This window comes from Camelus bactrianus, chromosome 30 (assembly GCF_048773025.1).
Source record: "Camelus bactrianus isolate YW-2024 breed Bactrian camel chromosome 30, ASM4877302v1, whole genome shotgun sequence".
Classification (NCBI taxonomy): domain Eukaryota; kingdom Metazoa; phylum Chordata; class Mammalia; order Artiodactyla; family Camelidae; genus Camelus; species Camelus bactrianus.
The window spans coordinates 24,795,935-24,815,612 of NC_133568.1; the positions used below are offsets into that span (position 1 = coordinate 24,795,935).

The 19,678-nt window shown below is 38.7% G+C and overlaps 1 protein-coding gene across 10 annotated transcripts in view; it reads left to right on the plus strand.

Annotated features, from left to right (window-relative positions):
- The window catches only part of SOCS6 (suppressor of cytokine signaling 6), a 235,098-nt gene that overhangs the window by 2,787 nt on the left and 212,633 nt on the right, over window positions 1-19,678 (plus strand). For 8 of the 10 annotated variants that reach the window (XR_012503368.1, XR_012503369.1, XR_012503364.1 and 5 more), the window contains exon 2: window positions 1,942-2,129. The exons of the other annotated variants lie outside the window; for them this stretch is intronic. The gene's annotated coding sequence lies outside the window, so the exon portion shown is untranslated. The remainder of the gene's footprint in view (window positions 1-1,941; window positions 2,130-19,678) is intronic. 10 annotated transcript variants of the gene reach the window in all.

The following is a 19,678-nucleotide window of genomic DNA, read 5'->3' on the forward strand; positions in this document are numbered from 1 at the left end:
TGTTTGCTTGATTGAAAGAGTTGTCCAGGTGGTAAAGGAGCAACATCAGTTACATGTTTTAAAGTGTATTGAGAGTGAAATCGTCATTAATGTTTTTATGGTTAACATTATGCTGCACAGCGTCTTGGTTTAGCTGATAAGTCGGGGAGGCTTTTGGACTGAGAGCACATTTTACTTTAAACTGAGTTCAGAGTTGTCTTTGATGATTCATGCAGACATTACTTTTTACTTCGTTGGGACAGTTGTTTTGAGTGACTTGGTCTTGTTGATGTTTCAAGAATAGACAGACTTAGATAAAGTCATTTAAGATATCACTTCTCCCTTTGCACATAGAGGACATTTTGGAGGTGTCAGATCTTTAGAGAAGAAGAGCATATTACTAGCCTTGCGACCTTGAACACATTACATGTCCCCTCTGAGTCTTATTCCTCATATGGGGCTAAATGGGGATGATAATCCCTCTGTCAAAGTTACTGTGAGCACGTATGTATTTTTTTCAAAGTAAAGTCCAGACTTTACCATCAGCTACAAGATTTCTGCCTGGTTCTTCAGCTCATCTTGAACAGTCCTCTCTGCTTTAGCACAGAGTTGTTCTCTCTCCTTTCTGTTCCTCAACTTTCCAAGCTGCCTCTGGCTTCCTCATCTTTGACATGGTGGTTCTGTTTGCCATTTGGTGGCTCCTCCCATGGTTGGTTCATTCTCAGATCTTAATGCCAGGGTCGCCATCTCAGAGAGGCCTTCCCAGACTGCCCATCCTAATGGCTCCTTTAGTCATTTCATTTGATCAAGTCGTATGTTTGTGTTACAACATGTTACTAAGTCCCTTGTGGAGAGTGTGGTCTGTGGTCCTTTCCCTTTGTCTCTCTACACATCTCATGAGGCCTGGCCACTGAGTAGGGATGCGGTGTACAGAAAGCACCTGCAGTTTTTACGTTTTCTACAGATTAAAGGCAAAGATGGGCTGTGTGGATCTTAAATATCTGTTGGTTTTTTTATGTTGCTTATTTATCCTATCTGAGCTGGTCTGCTCAGCTGAATAAATCATAGCCCTAATGAGGCCAAAGTTCCTGTAACTACATGGCCTGAATAGCCCCCCACGGGGAGGACTACCCCTACTTGTAGAGCTGTGGTGTGTGTCTGAACTCACACACCCAAGTAGCTGCTTGTGAAGATGCACAGACCTTCTTCACATCAGTTCTCTCCAGCGTGTGGAGGGTAACCACCCCAGAGCACGTTTCTGTTGATGTTGGCTTGTAGAGCTTGGTAGGTAAAAAATCAGTTATCTGGAACCCCTGGGATCCTCAGTTATCTGATGGCAGATTTAAGCAGGAAGGAAGAACTCACTGGGAATTAGACAAGCCAGATACCTAAGTGGCCGATTGAAGGCCGTCTTTCAGAGGGTTGCATGCATGGGTTTGGATTTCAGCACTGCGGCTGTCCTACTTGCCTTATCTGTAAAATAATAATGGTATCTTCTCAACATTGGTGTGAAAATTAAATACTGCATGTAAATGTATAAGCTCAGTGCCTGTAATGTAGCAAGTACTAACAGTAATAATCAGTTTTAAATGTACCATGATTAGTGAAAAGGAGTATTCTGGCTAGTCAGCAACATCTGCAAGACTTGGATTTACTTGTTGAGGAAGCCCTGTGAGACCAAAGAGACAAGAAAAATGGAAATAAAACAGGAAGGAGAATGGGAGTTTGCAGAGTGTTAACAGTGCCTCTATTAGAGTTGTGAGGATTACAAATGGTTACATGTGAGCAGCGCTTGGGTTAACTGGCACTGGGTCATTGCAGTCAGTTGGTGGGCGATGGAGAACAAAAAAGGCACCACGTGTGGCCTTCTGCCAGGTCCCCTGGCTCTTGTTTTCCTAGTGTTTCTCTTAATGTTGTTTTATCAGCCATCACACTGAAATGTTTTCTTAAAATTATTAAAAGGGCGTCACACTTGGAGACTATGTTTGGGGAGCGGTGGCTATCCCATTGTCCCTGGGAGGAGACTCTTGAGTAGTAGAGAAGAAGAAAAGAAGAGACGGCATCTCTCTGAAGGCCTGGGAGACGACCAGTTGTCTGAGCATCAGTAAACCTTGAAGGTGTCACGATGCCATCCTGAAATCTTCCAACAGGTAAATTTGGTCATGTTGTCTGTCTATATACAACATGAGATTTCATTTAATGTACACATTTGTGTTTCAAGTAGCTCTTTTAAGAAGGCAGAGGAATATATGGCTCCTATTAGATTTCTATCAAAAACAATTTTAAGAGTTTAGTGTTACTCTTTAGAACTATTTAGAAAGGTGTATTCAGCAAGCACTATAGATGGCCTGTTATTTGGTGCTGCTTATGGTTGTACTTGCAGTGATAGACATTATTCTGGCCACACAAGTAACACACTGGATGTTGGAAGCAGCAGGGTTAATACATTTTTAAAGTAAGATGAAGTCTTACTGGTAGACTTGTTACTTTATGATTTTTCTTTTGTTTTGATGTTTATAATGAAGGTGTTGCTATTAAAATTGAGTTTTGGTTTTAAAAGAAATATCATCATCCCTTTGACAACAGTCATTTTTGTCTATTGACATTACTTTTAAATTTAAAAAATATATATCTAGGGAATAACATTATTACCAAATATCTCAGACTGTCACAGTATATAAGCATATACCAAACAGAATTGTATTTGAATTTTCATGGTTTTGTACATTTGAAGAATTACTGCCTTTTAGAATTGGAAGGAACCTTCTGAAAGTTGACCAACTTCATCCTTACACAGATGATGAAGAAACTGAGACTAAGAGTGGTTACATAATGTGCCCAGAGTCACATACCACATCACAGACAGATTTCAGAATGCAGCTCTTCTTGCCATTGACGCAAGATGTTTTCCTTCACTTCTAGTAGCCAGGGAATTTGGATTTGTGTCTTCCATGGAGGATATCACAGTTGAGCTGACTCTTGGAGGATATTTGGGAAGAGCTTTAGATGGCAGAACAGGATCTCAAACAGGCTGAACAGGAGGAGCTATACCATCAACCTAGAGATTCTTTTCTCCCCTCTCCTGAGTGGGCTTACGTGTTTGCTATTTCTTGGTTTACTTCCTTGATTTGATGGAGCTCATCCTCCTAGTAACTTCCTAGAAAGGTGATGGGGGAACGTGTGTGGATGTGTGTTTGAGACCTTGCATGTCAGGAGATGTCTGTGTTCTAAATATTTGAATACTTGATTTATGCTCTGGCCATGTATAGAATTCCAGGTTACTGTTTTAGTCAGTGCAGAATAGGTTAGGCTGCAGTGGCACGTTGCCTCTGAAATCTCAGAAATGTTTCTTTCTTACTTTCACCAAGTGTGCTGTGGGCCTGGGGTTCCTCTGGCATCTCCCGCAGTTCCCCATCATATCACCCCGTGGCTCTGGGTTCCCACAGCAGATACAGAAGAGAGCTGACAGGTCACGAGCTGCTACTCAAATATTTGGTCCAGAAGTGACGTGAATCACTTTTGCTCACAGTCCTTTGGCCACAACCAATCATATGGCCCTGCAGGGTTGCGGAGGAAATGAAAGCACTCGCGAAGAGGTGCTGACTATAAGTGTGTGCCTGCTGAAAGCACAGTTCCTTGTGGAGTTCTCACATGGCTCCACTGACTTCCAGCTTTCAGTGTTACCGCTGCTTCAGTTGCCATCTCTTCCCAGTCATTTCTGTGCATTTTCTTCTCTTTCTAGAAGTATCTTCTATAGTATCTTCTTATTGTCTCCTAAATTTTAAAATTTCACCATGATGTGCCTGATTATTATTATTTTTTCTTTTTTGGGATCCTTTTAATGTGTAAACTTGTATTCTTCAGTTCTGGGAAAATTTTAAATTTTCTTTTTAAGTTTTTCCCCTTAATTTACTTTCTTTTCCTTACTGAAGCTCTTCTTTTTTGGATGTTGGGCCTCCTGGATTGATGTGTTAATTTTTTTAGCTTTTTCTCAATGTTTTAAGTCAGTTTATTTTTTGCTTCTCTTTTTGGGCTGGGGGAATTTTCTCAGTTTCCCTTCTATTGAATTTTTATTTTGGCTGTAAGAGATTTTGCTTTCTAACTGTTCTACTCCCACTTTTTAATAAAGGACATTTGACGTTTCAAATTTGTGAGATTTTTTCTTAGCCTTTTTTTGTTATTGTTGCCTTCTCTTCTAACAGGCTTAGATTTCAGCTTTGAGTTTGTCTAAGCTGGTTAACACTGTTGTCATTTGCTTTCCAGTTTTCATTGTCCTTGTATTATTATTTTTTTTTTTTTGGATAGTGGAGATAAACATATATTTCATCAGAAGCTCATCCAGAATTGTTTGTTCTTTTAGTACTTTTTGTTTGTTTTGCTAGCATCAGTGAATATCAAAGTCTTTTATTTTGGGGGAAACCCAAATCTCATTTTTCTTTAAATATTTTCAGTATGTTTTCAGTTAATGCTGTCATGAAGCCATACTTATGTCACTGAACTTTGTCATATAACTTAGTTTATGAAATGCCTGCTGATCTGTGGTGAGTAACATGAATTATTTTAAGTTGGATCATTTTAAAAGCATCAAGAGATTCCCCTCTTTGGCAGCCTATAATAAGTGATTACTTTTGACAGTTAAGCATCATTTTACAATGGGTATAACCTTTTCCATTTTGTAAGATTCTTATATTTGCTTAATAGGGCTGATCAGTCATTTGAATAATTATTGCTCTGCAGGACCCCCTTTATCTCTGATGATCAATGAATGAGATTTACATTCGCTCTTAATATACATTTAATAAATCTTTTGTGGATTACTTTTTGTATCCCAAATCTGATATTCCTTATTTGGATATACTTATATAAAAATGAGGAAAAGATTATTTTAACTAAAGGCTCTTATTCTCTAACACAAATTAAATGAAAAACTCTTATATGTTCTATGCAAAAGCATTTGAACACACAATTAACAAATTGCTTTTTAAATTGGAACTTTTGTGTTAAGACCTAAAGGCTAGAAGCAGTCAAAGCAATTGCTTTACTTTTCACTTATTTTTATGTGTGTGTTGCATTTAGAAGTTAAAAATTTTTGCTTCAGTAGTTTAATATATTTGAGAGATTTTATGTGTAACAAAGTATATTTTGAAAATGAAAAGTAATGGAGAAATTTCATGATTATACTGTTTGGTACAACACCCGTGCCCCAGAATAAAAGTAAATAACAAGCAGATATTTGGGCCCTACTTAATTGTCGGTAGTTTGTCAAAATTCTTAAAGGATCTTACCTACTTGGTAGTTTAACCAATAGTTTAATACTTCCTCAAAGGCAGTGAAAGTGGTGAGATTGTTTAAGAAATTTGCAGTGTTTTTAGCTAAAACATTGGTAAGTGCCTGGAAAAGTATAAAAATGTGTACATTTAAAAAATTACTATGTCTGTGTGTAAGGACAGTGATGAATTGGTATATAGGTGTACTCCTTTCTAAATCCAGCATGTTAAAATCTGAATTAAAAAATTGGGGAGTGAGGTTATTTCATTAATCAGTCTTATAAATCAGTTCCATTAAGAGTTTAAATGATTGAATTTATGAACATTTGCTTTCTATTCAGTTTAATAGGAAGTATTGAACATAGTTATAAGAGAAGATAATTTAGAAGTGCTCACCTGAAAGTTCTCTGCAGGTTAAATTTTTGAGTCTCTGCATGTTTTAATTTTCATTGAATCAGATAATTTTAGAGCTTGACATGTTTTAGAGATCAGCCTCTTTATTTTATGTGGGAAATCTGAGACTCTGGAGGTTCACGCATTGTCACACAGTACACTCAGTGCTACCTTAGATTCTTGTACATAGCCCACAAGGTGGGAGTTACTTGAAAATTTATTAGCACTTTTGCTGTAATTATAAATTCATTCTTAATTTTAAGTTAATGGTAACTTTAAGTCCATTTTTCTTAACTTGGTTATCTTTAAATATCTTTATCCACCTTTGTAGCCATGAAAATATCCATACTGCTTTTTAAAATAAAGCTTATTGTGCTGAGATCTAGAGGCTTTAAAAAAAGTCAAAGCAATTTTATTACATTTACTGTATTTCAGTTATTTAGTAAAGAGTTGGAGATTTGACCATACTCACAAGCTGTCAAATTAGCCAGAAACAGTTTCATGGTTGCTTCCAGAAGACGTGAGACTCCTGGGTCAGAGGTAAAGGACTTTATTACCCAGGATAGTAACAGTGACCAGACAGAAGGTTGGCATCTGATGCCAGTTCCCTGATCACCAGGGCCATGTTGAGGAAAGACTCAGGGGGATGGAGGATGGCGAAGGAGAAAGCAAGGAAACTAGGTAGGAGGCTGTTGCACTAATGCAGGCGAGGTAGGACCACAGCTGGCCCATTGTGGTGACTGGATTCTGCGTAAGTTTTAAAGATAGGGATTGGGATTTTGTGACCTGTTAGATGTGGAGTGTGAGAGAGAGGCACCACGGGTGATTCTGAAGATTTTGATCTGAGCAGTTAGGATGGAGGAGCCATAAATGCAAGTGGGGAACACTGCAAGTGGAGCAGGTCTGGGGTGGGATGAGTTTGGTTCTGAACGTGCTAATCTCAGGTATCTGTGACAGCGAAGCGGCAGAGTCAGGAAGGGAGCTGACTATAACTGGGCTAAATAAAGATACGAAAGTTCGGGGGCGGGTGGCACATCAGCGTTATTTCATGCACGAGTGAGTGGCACTGCTGAGGGACGTGGGTGCAGGTGCAGAAGAAGTGACCGCTGTCTGAGCGCTAGCTGCCCCACCATTGAGAGTAGGGGCAGTGGTGTGAGATGGAGTGATCAGCTATGTCAGGGCTGCTGGTAGAGCAGGTAGCATAGGACTGAGCTGATGCTGGATTTGCAGTGGGGACATCAGTAGCACCCTTGACAGGAGCAGCTGTGTGATGGTGGTGGAGTGGGTCTCTGGTGTGGATTGAAGAGAAAATGGGAAGAAGGGAATTGTAGTCCTCGAGGATGCATGATGGTCATGTGTTTCTCCAGCCACATTCCCTGTAAGGGTGCGAGCCTGGCGCAGGCAGGATTTAACTGATGTGGTTCTGCCAGGAGAGTTTTTTAGAGTGAGAATGGGGCAAGGGAGTTGAGGGTATGTGCTGCGGAGTGGTGATGATTATTCATGGAATGTAAGTTGAGTAAGGAGGGAAGAGGGTCATTGAAGAGCTGGTGGGGTTTCAATCTTGTTTAAACTTTGAATGCTTCAGTCTGCATTATATATACACCAAATAAAATGTAATGTCAGATTTGCAGAAAGTTATTTAGGGTGGGTTGAGGAGAAGGAGGAAGCTGTCTAGGTGCTAATAATACAAAAGTAATAAAATATTCTTACCTGTTGATTTACTGCTTTTTTGTTTGGTGGTCACGGTGTGTCTGAAAGCCAAGAACAGGTCTTGCATTTTGCTCTAACCTGATGCTTTACTAAGCCATTCCCTTTCTAAAAGTACCTTAAGAACAAACAAGCTTAGAGACTATTCTTACAAAAACACTCCATGTTTATTACAGAATATTTTGAAATAAGGTATTGAAAATAATATTTACAAAGTTTCCTGCAATCCAGTTGACAATTATGCTGTATTTCTTTCTGGTCTGGTTTTCCTCCCTATTCTTTCTACATAATTGAGACCACACTTTACATACGATTTTGTTTCCTGTGTTTTTGTACTTAACAAATGAACAATATGAACTTTTCCCCCATGTTATTTATAACTTTGTATAAATATCAATTTTAGTGGTTCCCTAAAGTTCCATTGTGTAGATGTGTAAGAATTTTGTTTACAGTTCTCATAATGTTGGAAATTAGCATGTTTCTGATTTTTAAAATTAAAATTTTTTTACCATATATAATAATGCACGGGACATTGTTATGCTATATAGTTTCATATTCAAGATTTATAAAAATAGCATTATTGCATCAAAGAGTATGAATATTTTAAGAGTTGCATATAGCCAAGTGATTTTTTTTACAGCTATATTAAAACATTTTCAAGTAGTAAATACCATCATTTAGAAAAATCTTTGCTAATTTGACTTGTGAAAAATCATTACTATTTCATTTCTTTGATTCTTATAATTCTTTTTCTGTGAATGTGATGAGCCAGTTGGTTATCCCTGTGGAAAAATGCAAATTGGTCCCTACCTCATGCATAAATCAGTACTGACCAAGTGCTCACCGAGTGTTAACCAAGGACTTACATGTGAAAAGCAAAACCTCAATTTTTTTTAATAGGAAATACAGGGTTGAGGGGAGAGATATGCTTTCAGTGTGGGAAGGATTTCTTAAGACAATAGAAGGGGCCTACAATAAAGGAGTTCTTACAGATTCACCTAAGATAAAATGAGAAACTTCAGTGCCTCAAGACACCACAAAAAAGAATAAAAAGTCAAGACACAAGTACTGTAGAGCCGTAGAAAAGAAGGTAGATAATCTGTATAAGCTAATGGGTGATTTCTAGGGGTCTGAAATGTACCTCCCCTGGCACAAACCTTTGTGTTCTGTATATTTCACCATGCATTTTAATCATTTTTCCCATAATAAGGAAAAGAAATGTTTAAAAGCCAACCTGTTTTACATTGCCACCAGGGAGGTGGGAGGATTCCAGTTTCTCTGCATTCTTGCGAAGGGTAGGTCCTGTCCTGGTGGTTGTGCAGTGGTATCTCATTGTGGTTTTCATTTGCATTGTCCAAATGACCAGTAGTAGTGAACACCTTGTCATGTGCATATTAGGCTCTTGTATATCTTTGGTAAAAGATCTATTTAAATCTTTTGCCTATTTAAAAACAGGTTATTTGTCTTATCATTTAGTCTTAAGGGTTCTTTATATATTTCTTCTGGGTACACATCCTTTATCAGATAAATGGTATGCAGGTGTCTCCTCCCAGTCTCTGGCTTGTCTCTCCCTTAATGTGTTTTGAAGCATAAAAGTTTATAATTTTAATGAAGTTCCAAAATTCAGTGGTTTTTATGAATAAGTTTCTCAGTTTTTTTTTTTTTTTTTTTTTTGCTGTTAGTGTATCTCCAAAGTGCTGAAATGGTTGCATTTGATAGTTTGGCCCAGCTTTATAGTTGCTTTTTTGCAGAGAGGATTTATCAACCTCACTTTAGCGTCGTGCCAGAAGTGAATCCCCCTTGGTGTGTACTTTTCTTAATTCCCATTTCAGACGATGAAACCGAAGGATGGATGCCCAAGGTCATTAGGAAATGGTGGCTGTGATTTGAGCTGAGGCTGGGTGGCTCCAGGGTGTGTGCTCAGCGTCCGTGGGCTCTGTCCTCCCAGGCTCCACGTTGTGCTCCCGCAGTCAGATAAGGTGTCGGAAACTGCCAGCAGTCGCTCTTGTGCCTGCTGTGTGGCAACTTTCTTTGTGACTTTGGACTACTTGTTAAACATGGTAAGGTTTAGTTTACTCTTCTATGAAATGGAGGTAAAGATAGTACATTCTAAATAGAGTTCTTGTGGGGATTCAAGAAGAAATGTCCGTTTTTAGGACATAGTAACCTCCTGAGCGGGGCGGGGGTGGGGTTGTGATGGCGTTAGCAGCAGCAGTAGCAGTGGTGGCGGAAGCAGTCTCTCCTCCGTTTGGTGACAGCGTCCTGAATAGGTTTCTTCTACAGCCCTTCCCAGAGGCGTCTGCAAGTGTTTGCTCACTTACATTCTGTGCCGGAATCTCAGGGCCTGGAGGGTAAGGACTTAACTTTCATCCCTGTGAATTTTTACTGTGGCTTGTAGCTCTCTCCTTACTCTTCAAGGAAGTGCAGGGTTTTATCAATGTCAAGACAAGTGCGTGTGCTGGAGTGATCAGTACTGTAGGAGAGGGAGGCAAAGAGGCGGGCATAGGTAAGGAAACCTACAGAAACTGCAGTGAAGGGTGAGAACCACTTGCTGTATGGGGTGAACTCAGGGGCGCAGGGTTGTTAGGTGTCAGGGATTTGGCTGGATAAGGTGTTCCTCATTCCCAGTGTCCACGAGGGATGGGAGCGAAACCACAGGAAGAATCTGAGTAGTGACCAGGGAAGCAAAGACTGAAACAAGAGAGTGAGGTACATGGAGTGAGGGGAGGGCTTTGCATCAGGAGATTACCAGCTGGGGAATTTGGGAACAATTTAAGGAGGCTTAGGGAGATGGCTGATTAGGGAGAGCTGTTGAGACCTTTGACCCTGAGGGCATCAGAGTCCTGCTTTTTGGGACACCGGTGGCTGAAACGCACAGACACGCACTCTTACCGAGACTGCAGGCTTTCTTTATAAGAAGGGGTGGGTGGTCTGTGGTCAGGTGAAGCCCGCTCACTGGTCACAGAAGCTCTGCTTGGATGCGGGCTCCCCTTATCTCTTTCCCTGATCACTAGAAGTGTCATTGCTGAGCTTCCCATATTCTTTGAGACACTTACTGTACATATTTGGGCATATAAATATTTACACAAATGAGATCATATTTGCATTTTGTTTCGTAGCTTGCCTTTTTCCAACCCCTTTCTTTATCTATATTTCATCGTATTGATAGATTATCTTTTATTAAACTGGTCCACTGATTTTTGATTGTGTATTTTTATTGTTGTTTCCTGACATTTAGATTAATTCCACTTTTCATCAAAATGAATTATGCAACAAGTTTCACATAGTGACTGAGCCAGCTCATTCTGCAGAATCAGTTGTGTGATTTTAGGCAAGTGCTTTGATCTCTGTCTCAGCTTCCCTGTTTACACAGTTACCACTGCTGTTAGCTAGAAGCGTCTGTGTTGCTTCATGTGTGGTGGGCATTTTTTAAGGACTTCACATTTATACCTCAAAATTAACTTGTGTGAGCGATACTGCTATTTCTAAGATCACACAACTGATAAAAGGTGGGGCTGGGATGGATATATGTGAACTCATGGATTCTGGTTCCAGGTGAGTGCTTCCCACTGTGTTATCTTCTTTGTGCATAGTACTGAGCTTACCTAGTTGTAAGGATTAAATGAGATGCAGGCTTAAGCCGAAACCTGGCCCATACTGGGTCAATATGTGGCCTATATTTACCAGTAGTAGGCCATTACTAGGTAAATGATCAAGTAATATTGTTGGTTTTTTAAAATTAATTCTGTAAAGAACATTCTTTTCCATATGTCCTTGTTTTTGGCATGAGTATATATCCAAAAGACAAATTCCTAATAGCATAATTACTTAGTTAAAGCATATGTGAATTTTAAAATTTTGATAAATGTTTTCAAATAATCCTCCACAAGTTAAATCAATTTACACTTTAACAATTAGTTATTAGTGCTGGTTTCCCATACCCTTGCCAACACTGGTATTGATTTAACGTTTTTCAAACTCATAGGTGAGAGATACTATCTTGCTTTGCTTTGAATTTCCTTTTCAGTGAATTTTTAAAGTTGATATGCAAGTTTACAAACAGTGAACTCACGTTTGCAGTGTACTGTCGGTTGACTTTATGCAGATGCATTCAGTTCTGTAGCCACCACACAGGCAGGGTATGAAACAGTTCCCGGCACACCCAAATTCCTTTAATTTCTGTGTGGTGAATGAATTGAGAATCTTCTCAGGGTGTTGATTGGCCACTTGAGTTTGCTTTCTCCCTCTCTGGCTTGCTTGATTTCTCCCTCGTGTGAACGGTTCCTCTGTGTGTTTTGCCCTTTGGTGTGTACGATTTATCTTTCTCTTACTGATTTCTAAGAGCATGGTCTCTGTTGCAGAGATTAATCTTTTGTCATAATGTATTTGCAGTTTTCCTCCAGTTTATTTTTGGGCTTTATTTATGCCATTTTTTGGCTATCCAGAAAGTTGTACGTTTTGCCTTGTTATATTTTCAGTCTTTTCCTTTATGAATTCAAGGTTTTATGCGTAGAAGGGCTTTCTTGCGCTGCAAGTTCTTAAGATTTTCTTCATCTTTTGTTTGTTTGCATATTTAATTCTTATGGAATTTATTTTTACATAAGAAATAAAGTGAAAAAAAAAAAAGCCTTGCTTTTCCCCAAGGTTATCCAACCTACTCTTATCATTTCTTTAATAACCCGTCTTTCCCCCAATAGTTTGACCTATCTTCCTAGTCACGTACTCTTTTCCTGTGTTCGTTGGTCTGTTTCTTGACTTCCTATTCTTTCTTTCCTCCAGGTTTAAACTCTCCCAGTATATTCTGATACCCGTGAAGTTCATTCGCCCTCATTTGTCCCTTAGGATTTTCTTACTCTCTTGGTTGTTTATATGTCAAAGTTAACTTCAATATCATTTTGTCAGGTTTCTTACAAAGACATTGGTGATGTTTTCATGAGATCTTGAATTAATATTTTGAGAAAATTGAACTGTTTTATTGAAGAACATGATATGTCTTTCATATATTTAGATCCCTTATACTCTGAGGAGTTCTAAAGCTTTTCATCAAGTTCTGGATATTTAAGAAATTAATCTCATCTTTTAAAAAACTAATGTAAGTTGAATCAAGTCTTTTATTTTATTTTCTTAACCAACTTTTTAAAAATATAGAATTGCTAGTGATTTTTACATATACTTTTTGTAAGGAATTACTTGACCGAGTTTTTTTTTCTTTTTTTCCCCCTGGTAGTTTTTCAGCTGCATCTGTTGTATTTCCAGGTGTTCATTCAATCATGTCATTTGTCCATGATGACAGTTGGTCTTCTCCTTTCCAATATTTACACTTACTTCTTTTATACTTATTAATTGGCTAATGTGTTAAAAAATAATGCTAATTAATAGTTATAATAGTTGGCATCCTTGTTGCTGGCTTTCAGCATTTCTTCATTATTCATTATGGGTCATAATTTTGTTATATGTATTGTGTTAAATGTCCATCTATTTCTATTTTACAAAGACTTTTTTGAAGGGAGTCAGGAAATAGCATTTTCCTTTTTGTCAGGTTTATTTTTTTGTTATTTATAGCTATGATCGTATGATTTTGCTTCTTTGATTGCTGGTAAATTATATTAATAAATTTACAAATATACAGCCGAGCTAGCAGTCCTGAAATGTACCTTTTCTAGTTGAATTGTTTCCCCCCCACTACTCCCAGTGTTTGCTAATATTTAAGATTTCTGTTTCAGTATCCATAAGTGAGATCAGTGGTTTTTTTTTTTTTTTAATTTGTTGTCTTTGTTCATTTGTGGCATCAGTGTTCTTTTGACTTTAAAAGTAAATTGGAAGCTTTTTTTTCCTCTATTCCCTGAAGTAGTTTAGTGAGTATTGGACATACATCTTTAGTGAGTTTTCACTTTTTCTCCCCCAGGGAAGAGAGGGCCATGGTAATTCTTGGATAACTTTCTTAGGTTCTTTGACAGCTATTAGCCTTTTTTTGATTCCTACCTCTTCTGATGCAGATTTTGGGAATATATATTTTGCACAAAATTATCCATTTCGTCTGAGTTTCCAGTTAATTTTCATAGTATTTCAAGTATTCTTACATATTTTGATTTTTCATAGATTCATATTTTTTGCTCTTTCCATTTCTGATTTTGTGTAAATTTTCCTTTTTTTCTTGATTGTAACAGCCAGTTGTTGTTAGCATGTGCCTTTTTTCATTCTTTTCTGTTAGGGGATTTTTTCTGAAACAGTATTGGGTATTTGTTAGTTAATTGAAAAACTGCACTGAAGTGTGGACTCATATACTTTTAAACATTTTATTTTAAATTAAAACATGTAAATATGCACTCTTTCATTCATTTTCAAGTGTAGGACCAGTGTTTTTTCTTTAAATATTCATTGGCTAAACTTGATCAGTTTGAATTTTGTCGTTACATAATACATCATCAATGATTTCCAATTTGGCACTTCTTTTAAATAGGATTAGAGGTTAATGACATTTGCAAAGTAATTTTTGTACAAAGGCCTAGAATTTTTTTGAAGTAATGTTTTCATAGTTCTTTAGAGTGGTTTTGCTTACACCTAATTCTGCAGAAAAATTTTTTAGTCATCTGTGTGTATTTAGTGTTTACAAATCAATTAACTTTTTTAATAGAAAGAATTGAAAAAAAAAAACCAACTTAAATTCAGAAAAGAACAGGTGAGCATTAGCTATGCCCAGGAGCTATTTCAGGTACTGGGAACTAACAAGCGATCAAGTGATAAAGGTTCCTGATCTCAAGGAAAATACAAGTAAATATAATTTGACAGATAGAATAAGAAAATCACAGGAACGCTGAAGAAGAGGAGAGTGGAAAGAGGTGGCTAATAGAAATTGATGTTTTGAAACTTTCTGAGGCGATTAGTTTTCGTATGTTGTTTTCATGTAACGTGTCATTGGATTTTTGAAAACTGTATCTGAAAGTCTTTTTCGTCTAGTTGTTGGGTTTATCCCATTCCTGCTTATTGAATTCTGTCGTATCTCTCGTTACGTTGACTATTGCCCTTAGGTTCTCTTTTACTATATGGCCTATTCCTTTCCCTCCTTATTCTACTTCTCCGTTTATGGAATGGCTTTAATACCTGTTCTTTAGTTTTCCTTTTTTGTAAAGATAATGGCAGGTAGTGAACTGACAGATTCAGGAGCAGTGGAGTAAAATCCAAGGAACTGATGCGGAAGGGCATGAGCCATGCACGCTCAGAAACTGGCTTGGAAGTTGAAAAGCAGCTTTTAGTGCAGAGAGATGTTTCTGACGGTGAATCAGTCTCCTCCTCTGTTGACTTTTTATGTGGGTACTATACTTGCATTAAAAGTCTTTCTCTTTGTTCTTTTAAACTGTCTTCACAGATAGTTTAGGCTATCCATTCTCAAAGTATGGTCTGTGGACCCCCTTTCATAATAATACTAAAACAGTATTTGTCTTTGTCACTGTATTGCCATTTTTGCTGAGAGTACAAAAGCAGTGTGAATAAAGTTGATGGTGCCTTACCATGAACCAGGCAGTGGCACCAACTGTCATAATTTGAAACTTTCATAATAGTCGTATGTTCTTGACCTCCAATCACTATGTAGTAAGAAGAAAATTCCAATTACATTGAAGAATGTCATTGATGAAGCTATAAAAATTACTAATATTATTAAGTTTTGACCCTGAATATACATCTTTTCAAAATCCTTATGATGAAGTGGAAGTGTGTAGGAAGTACATTCTACCACATACTAAAGACAGTGTGCATGCATCTCAAGGGAAACCTTGTGCCGTTGTTTGAGTTGCTGACTGAACTAGCTGCTTTTTCATGAAACACCACTTTTACCTAAAAGAACAATTGACAGACAAACTATGGTTAATCAACGTGTGTTTAGTGGATGTTTTCTGATAAATGATCAAAGTAAGCCTTTCACTTCACTGGCACTATCATTGTCCATACTAAATTTAAGCTTTCAAGCAAAAATTAGGATTATAGGAAACTTGCATCTACCACTCTTGGTTTAACCTCTTCCCAATACTTACTTTTCTGATGAGATCAGTTTTGATGTTAAATGTAATTTTTTGATATATACTGAAATAACTAGTGCTTGATGTTCCAGATCATACATGCATAAATGATCTGTTCAAAATGTACCCTAGACTAATGGATTAGAATGTAATGGAGTAAAAAGTTTTAGATATGGTTGCATATTTCCCAGTGCTACTATCTTTTAAGAAACTACCCCTTGGTTTTGTTGCAATAGCACTAAAAGAGTATGCAGTTATATGAAAAGGTTATTAAATAAAACTTCCTCCCTTTTCCAGCTCTACATCTGTAGGAGGTTGAATTTTCTTCCTATATTTTAAGTGAAACAGCATATTGTAATGGATTGAATGCAGATGCAGACATGAGAGTCCAGTTGTCTTAAATTGGCCGGGAAAGATTTACAATAATGTGAAAGTGCCACTTCTCTCACTCAATTTTTATTGTTTGGGAAAGTGTATTTATTTTTCATGATAAGTTATTTATGTTAACATGTAATAAATAAGTTGCCATTTTAAAATGAATTAAGAAGTATTTTATAATCTCAGTTTTAATTTCTAATAGGGATCAACTGTAATACAGTAAAAAAAAATTTCCTGATATGGGTTCAGATTTTCCAGTGCAACTAACTTTTAAGAAACAATTTCAATAGATATAACTCTCATAGGCAAAGCTTTTTGTGGTCTTCAGTAATTTTTAGGAGGATAAAGAGATCCCAAGACCAGAAAGTTTGGGAACCACTGACTTAACCAATAACACAGCCAAGAGGGCAGCTTGTTACAGGGGAGAAAAGTGAGCTTTGGCATCAGCAACCTGTTTTAAGTTCTGGATCTGCTGTTTTTCCTGGTAACAAATTATTTAACTTTTGGGGGCAAAGTGTGATCTGAGAATTTCAGTTTCCTCACGTATGAAAGTAATAAAGCTGTTTTTTTCGTTGAAGGTTAAGTAGTTGTTTTGATGTTGTCTGTGAAATTTTTTCATTGGGTGGCACAATGACAGGACTGGCTACCCCGAGTCGTTCCTTCAGAAAGAGATGGTGAAATTATTTGAAGATGTTACCTTCTGCCCACGTGGATACAGTATTCGTGGCTGAAACTTCTCCTTGAACCTTCATACGTATTTTCAAGTATATGTGTAAACTTAAAATTTTACAATTAGAAAAGCAGTAAGACTAATTCAGAACATTTACTTAAGCATGATGAGACAGATGGTAATCCTATAAAAAGATGGCATATATTTTTGGAAGTGCAAACAGAAAAACAGATACTCTTAAAAATTTCAGAGTAATCTTTGCCTAGAAAATGAAGGGAAGAGATAAAAGACCATATGGCCTAATAGAACTTTTTGTGGTTTTAATGTTTAGGACTGAATTTTATTTACTTAATGTTATTATGAAGTTGCACATGAATTGGTGGTTGAAAAAGGAATACTTACCAAGTGGATAATTACCAAGTACTTTTACTGTCCTTCTCAGTCTTGTTTTCTATGAAATGGATGCAGTAGTGGGGAGCAGAACCATCCGAACCCCACATTTAGTGGTGATGCTTGTCACCTCAGATGAGTACTGAGGCAATTACATACGGCAGCATCAGGCCGCCTGTCAGTGTGGAACAGTGTTCTCATTCATCTTACTTTGTTGTTTGTTCAACAGACACTTCTTGAGTGCCTTCTCTGGGCCAGATACAAGCTAGGTACTGGGATAAAATGTTGAGGGAAAAACGGGCATAGTCTCTGCTTTTGTGTAGATTACAGTCTGCTGGGGTGCTGGGCACTAGTTACATAATTTTGCAAGCAAATATAATCATATATCCCAGCTGAAAAATTCTATGCTAGAGAAGAATGCAGTATTCTGAGATCCTGGAATTGGGGAATTTTGCCTAATCAGAAAGAACAAGCTATGCTTCCCTGAGGAATTGACAGATGAGCTGAGGTGTGAAGGAATTAGTCAAAGAGGAGAATGAAAAAAAAAAAAACAGTTCAGATCAAAGTGGCAATATTTTAAAGTTCTGTGTTGAGCGAGAATATGGCAAAAAAAGGATGATTTCAGTGTGAATGGAGCAGAAATCACCAGAAACAGCCAGATCATCTAGGCCTTTTTGACTATGTCAAGGAGGTTTGTAATTTTTCCCTAAATCATGGTAAATTGTGGCTTGAGGTGGGGAGGAAGGAGGTGAAGGTGGGCAGGGTATCCAATCACCGTACCTGATTAGGTTTGCATGTCTAAAACGTACTTAATCAGAATTGCTGAGCACCTCCTGCGCCCTTGGTACCGTCCTGGACGCTTGGGAAACATCAGGGAATGAAGCAGAGTTAAAATCCCTGCTTGTGTGAAGCTTACGTTCTTCAATGTAAAGAGCAGGAGAGAGACAAAGAACACTGAGAAAGTTCTTTTGCGTGTCAGGGAAGGTTCACGTGCACAGCAAGGGGGTTTGTGGTGCAGCCTAAATGGCACGTTCAGGGCAGGTCTCGCTGAGAAAGTGGCAGCCCCACGAAGACGTGAAGGAAGTCGGGGGGGTTGGAGATTTGATGTTTGCAGCCCACACCAACGCCTGGAATGGATGGCAGCGGGCTTGTATTCCAGAGCATCCAGGAGGCGAGTGGAGGGGCCGGGGAAGAACGGAGAGTCACACCCGGGGGGGCCTACAGTGTGCTCTAAAGACTTGTGTTTTGCACCTTGGGAAATGGAGAGCTGTCTGGGTTTTGCTCTCCCTGCAGTTTGGCGGTTGGATGCGGGTAAGACCAGAGTGTACGTGGCTGCCTGGATCCTGCAGTGTGTGCTCTCTTATTCAGGCCTACTTTCCACATCCTGTTCTGGATCTGTCTCCAGCTTGTGGACCTGCGTTTCAGAACTTGCCTCATTACGGATCCCTGAAGCTTGGGCTTCCAGTGTGTGGTGTGTGCTGCAGGTGTTTTCCGTCCAACCCCGAGATGAGTCTGTGTGCGCTCCAAGCGGCATTAGCTGTGTCTGAACGTGGCACGTTTCTAGTGACTCGTATGTCCGAAACTGGTGGACCCAGAAGGGTTTGCAACTACAACTGTTTCCTGCCAAGAATTATATTTTAACCAATTAACAACTTCTAATTGAAGTTGAATGTTATTTAATGTCACTAAAATTATATCACAAAACTGGGTCAATATGAAGAATTACTTGTAAATGGAAATTAGATATGAATAAAACCTTTATGTGCAGTGACTCATGTTTGAGTTTCTCCAGTGTTTATATGTTGAACTCTCTTAACCCGTCCATTGTTTGAAAAATTTAAGAGGCATATGGCCTGCTAGGGCAACTTGGATAGTCCTCCCCTGGAGCTGCAAATGGTCCCAAATGACTGTTGTAACATCTTATATTTTGTTCAGAAACTGTTCATCTATTTTTCAGATGAGGCAGTTTGAGACCCCTGGGTTTTTGGGGGTTTTTTAGTTTGCTTTTGTCATTGAAGTTACATTCCTGGTGGGTTTGTGCCTATGTTGGAGAGGATAATGTGTGGGCTCAAAACTGGGAAGTGTGTATATAAACTGGACATGTTGATACGTGAAACTTTTTAGTTCTCATCGCACTTAGATTGAAATAACTTGATGTGCCGTCTCGTGCCCACTCCTCCCTCACGTGTTGGACTTGGGGCCCACTGGGCTTCTTAGTGTTGTGTCTGCAGTTTCGCCCCTCAGGGCCTTTGCATGTGCTCTTCCCTCAACCTAGAAAGTTGTTCTCTCCACTTAGCCTTCCTTTGCATGACTGGCTTCTCGTCATTCCAGCGTTGGCCTAAATATTGGCTCATCATAGAGGCCTTGGGGACTTAAGTGTTTATGGAATCTAAAGTTAGGAACCCTCGTATTCTCTGATCGCCTCCCTTTCCTTCATGCCGTCTCACAATTGCCAGTGACCATGTCCTCCTTGCCTCACTTGTTTCATGACTGCACTGCCCAAGCGGCCTCTTCCAGGAACGGTGAACATCCTCATGGCAGGGTCACTGACTCTGTTACCACCAAGGGGAGTTCTTCCCACATACAAAGTTTTCTCTGAAGATTACAGACCTTTCTGTTGGTCAGGACTCCTTTGAGGGTCTGAGGAAAGTGATGGGTATAGAGCAGAACACATACAAAGTATCTGATCTGTGAGTTCAGGGGATTCGCTGGACCACTGATCCCCTCGTGGATTCTACCCACATGCTAGCATACAGTTAGGGTTAGGGTGCAGCTAGAAAACAGAGTTAGGAATTCCCTTACCCTCCCCTGTGTCTTCATTTACAGTCTTGTCTGACTTAGAGCTTTGGGTCATTGGTCATGTCCAAAGTGTGCTGCTG